The sequence below is a fragment of the Triticum urartu genome, chromosome 7, assembly GCF_003073215.2.
Source record: "Triticum urartu cultivar G1812 chromosome 7, Tu2.1, whole genome shotgun sequence".
NCBI lineage: Eukaryota > Viridiplantae > Streptophyta > Magnoliopsida > Poales > Poaceae > Triticum > Triticum urartu.
The window spans coordinates 520,083,899-520,088,546 of NC_053028.1; positions in this window are offsets into that span (position 1 = coordinate 520,083,899).

Genomic DNA, 4,648 nt, shown 5'->3' on the forward strand with positions numbered 1-4,648 from the left:
CACTGATGACCCCGGGTCACTGACCAGTGGACCCCACTGGTCAGGTTTGACCTGGGCTTGCGCAGTTGACCTGCTGACATCAGCATGATGTCATGCTAACGCTGTATTGATTTTTTGGTTTTAAAATAATCCAAGAAATTTCAGAAAATACCCAAAACTTGTAAAAGTCATAGAAATTCAACCGTAACTCCAAATGAAAAGATTTATATATGAAAATTGATAAGAAAAATCCAATCTATCCATCTGTATCAATTTCATGCATGTTAGAACAACTTATAGTTGCTGAATAGGGAAAATCATATGTTTGGCATTTGAATATCCACATATGGAGTTTGAATTTGAATCTTGGGTTCAAACCAACTTCATTTAACCTATTGCTAGTTGCATTAGCTCAATCAAGAGCATATTGCCATGTCATGATCATGCATCATATTGTGCATTGCATTGGTTGTGTTTCCTCTCTGTTGCCGGTATTTGCCCCCTCTCAGTAGTAGATGTTTCCGATGATGTGATCAATGACACCGATGAAGAACTATACTATCTTCAGAAGTGCCAGGCAAGCAAAACCCCCTTGTTCATTTCGATACAATCCCACTCTCTCGCTCCTGCTCTCTTTTACTGCATTAGGACAACGGCGATTCAACTGTTACATGCTGCGGTAGCTGAACCCCTTTCCTCTGCATGACCTGTCATTGCCACAGTAAATAGATGAAACCCACTAGCATGAGTAGGAGTTGTTTGAGCCCTGATGTGTCTACTCATTCATGTTTGTTTGTCATGCCTGCTACTGCTTAGAGTTGAGTCAGGTCTGATTCATCGGGGATGAATTGGAATGAGGTGAACATGTCCTACTGTTGAGAGCTAAGTGTGTGAACACGATTTGGTAAAGGTAGCGGTGAGAGGCCATGTAGGAGTACATGGTGGGTTGTCTCATTGCAGCCGTCCTTAGGAACTGAGTTCTGTGTTTGTGATCCATGAACAGCTACTACCACACATTGGAATGCTTAAGTGCCCCTCTCGACTTATTAATCAACCTGATCTCTGTCCAGGAGTTGCAACTAGTTTCTGGTGTTTGTAGGTAGTGTTAGTAGTCTACCAAGTGGCACCCGATACAGGTGGGCTTGGGACAGACTAGGGACAGTGGCCCGGTGTAGATGGTGGGCTTGGGAACCCTGTACACATCGTTTGGGGCCGTGAGCGACACCCCGGCCGGATCTCCTTGCGGATGGAACCTGAATAGGCGATAAACCTGGACTGGAGACTTGTTGGTTAGTCAGGTCGTGGCCGACTTCCTCGCCCGGCATCTGCTTGAAGGTTTCCGAGGTACATGACGTGTACAGGGCGATAAGTGGCGAGAGCGTGTGTGAAGAAGTACACCCCTGCAGGGCTATCATTATCTATTCGAATAGCCGGATTCCTTGGATATGGAAACTTGGACCCCTTGCATAGTTCATAGACAAGTGAAAGTGGATACTTTAAAATGCGCAAGATAAGCGTGAGTGTGCTATGGACGGCGTTCTCGTAGGGAGACGGGAGCGGATCCATAGTGGTGTATTGATATGGTGAATATGTGGACTCGTGTGCGCCACCTCAAAAGAGTTACTTGCAGTCGTAGTTCAGGTTAGCCACTGAGTCAAAGCTGGCTTGCTGCAGTTAAACTCCACCACCCCCTTTGTTGATACCGATGCATATGTAGTTAGTTCTGATGTAAGTCTTGCTGGGTACATTTGTACTCACGTTTGCTTAATTTATGTTTTGCAGAGAGACTTCAGTCTCGCTAGTAGTTCCACGTGGACTTCGATGTTTAGCTTGTTACCTCAGCTACGATCTTGTACCCTTGGGAGGGTCTGGTAGATAGTCAGGCTCCTCAGCCTTCTTAATTTTTAGTTGTGTGTACTCAGACAAGTTAAGCTTCCGCATGTGCTTTGACTTGTATGCTCTGAATGTTGGTTCATGAGACCCATGTTTGTAATATCTCGCTCCTCGGAGCCTAATGTATAAATACTTGAGTCGTAGAGTTATGTTGTGGTGCCATGTTGTATTTACACATATCGAGCATATTGTGTGTATGATTGAAATGCTTGGTATGTGTGGTATTCGACAACCTAGTTGTCTATCCTTGGTAGCCTCTCTTATGGGGAAATGTAGTATTGTGCTTCCATGAGCCATAGTAGTCCGCTACAGCCCGGTTCACCGGAGTCCTGCTAGCCCAGCACTACTGCTCCGGAGCACTTGACTGGCCGACGTGTGATTCACTTCGTTCCTATGTCTGTCCCTTCGGGGAAATGTCACGCGGTGACATCCGGAGTCCTGCCTAGCCTGCTACAGCCCGGTTCACCAGTACTATTAGCCTAGTGCTACAGCCCGGATTCACACGCTGCTGACCGACATGCTCGATGTTGATTCATGTATGCCTGTCCCCGTAAGTTAGTGCCACTTTGGGTTCACGACTAGTCATGTCGGCCCGGGTTCTCTGTCATATGGATGCTAGCGACACTATCATATACATGAGCCAAAAGGCGCAAACGGTCCCGGGCCATGGTAAGGCGACACCCGTGGGAATACCGTGCGTGAGGCCGCAAAGTGATATGAGGTGTTACCGGCTAGATCGATGTGACTTGGAATCGGGGTCCTGATAGCTTTGGTATCAGAGCCTGACTGCCTGTAGGTTTACCAAGCCAAGCTGGTCGAAGTCGTGTCTAGAAATGCTTTAGTTATATAAGGGAATTGATTGTCGATGGGAACGTAAGGCTCTTTTTACTCCTTATCCTCATGACCTTCTGATCTGAATCATCTTATCTTTTCTACGGGGTTAAGAACTAGGCTTCTCTTCTATTTCTCAGGATGACGTGTTACTAAACCGTAGTTGCCTAGGATTGTTGAGTTCAAGCCTCAGTTCAGTTCCTACTACTTCCATATGTTCATAGCTGGCCTCAGAACCTTGATATTGTGATGTTGAGTGGTTATGCCACAATGTTGCATGATGTCTCAAATCATTTTGAGCATTTACAACCGTTATGCTGTCCGAGTCATCCCAGGTTTCTAAACAGTCTAATGCATCTGCAAATCCCTTCCTCCCGTTCCTGATGTCCTTTTGGGCCAGATTAAGCACACTAATCGGTGAGTTGAGGTACTCTATTGCCTCGACATATATGTTGGAGTTGTTATTATGACACCAGGGTATCTTAGAGTTAGTAATCTAGCCATGTTTGGTGTTCCCAGTGTGATGATTCTGGCCACCATTCTCGAAAGCATCTCGTGATGCTACTTAGTAGTAGGTATTCTACTCCTGGGCTTTTGAACCCGAGATTCACCCTACTTCATGTTGTTAGTATTTGCTAGTTCCCTTAAGATATTAGTAACCTTGCGACAGTCCTCGAGGTCCGTGGTATTTCTTTCTCCCAAATACCATGAACCATTAAGGCAGAAGTTCTTGAACCAAAATATCACAATCATAGTACTCTTGAGGAGTTCTCCATTCATAATTGTGATTCTACCAGCTCTACCTTTCTGCATGGGTTATCCGGAAGAAATATGTTGAACTCGTTCGACATACTAATCTATGCATCCACAACTCAGAAAGTTATATGTTCCTTTGAGTTGTCCCCCTTCAGTTATATTCCGACCTTCATCTATCAATTGATAGTCAAGAGTATGTGAGCATTCGTTCATCGGTGCCTATTATTCTTGTGGTCCATCGAGCCATTCTATTCCGGAATGACTAGGAGAAACAAACTCCAGCACCTCATCCATTTCTAGGATTGGGTCAAAGTAGTTGTATTCCACAGATCAAAATGCCAATCTAGCTTTTGACTCTATTCTACCCTGAAGTATTGCCCTCCTGATGTCAGGAATGTCATGAGAATTGCACCAACTCTTATGAATTCTTGATGCAGTGATACTTCTCACCATCATCATTCGTTTCTTGGTTCCATGTTGTTGCAACCGGAATACCGACAAGTGAACCGTGATGTGTGAAATCAATACTCCTAGCAACCCCGTTGCTTGGTGGTTAACGGACAATAATCTCATTCTTAGCGTGCTGGTTATTGAATTATCATTCTAAGACTGATCGTGCTACCTAGTCCATTTTTCCTGGTGCACTCTTCGATCAATGAGTTAGGATTGTGTCAGTCCCTCGCTCTCTTGATCATATCAACTTGCCCTGAAAAGCAAGATTGTTCCCTCGAGCTTAGTAACATATCGGTGGTTCGTGATTTTCTGATTATCTTCTCGGAAGTATCACCAGGTTGTCCCCTGACTGTTATGTTGAGTTTGTGTTCAAATGGTTTCCCTATAAACCACCTCTTCTCCGAGAACCTGTGGGGTACCCCCTGAGCTACTTGGTTAAGCTAAATAACAACTTGGAGAGTTGGAAGATAAAAGCTTTACCCAACCTAGTTCTTTCCAAGGGGATATCTTATATGTGTGTGTTGAAGAAAGATGATATCTTCATTGATTGGTCCTCGTGATCAGTTGTTGGACCTATTGTCTTACCCAAAACTTTGACTTGAGTATGGGCTATCCCCAGGTCAATTCAGAACCAACGATGTTCGTACTGTTGTTTTTACTCGTGGTTGATTCCTCGAGCATACACCATTACATTTTGGTCTGACCAATTCTATCACCTTGTTCACATAGTCGTGGA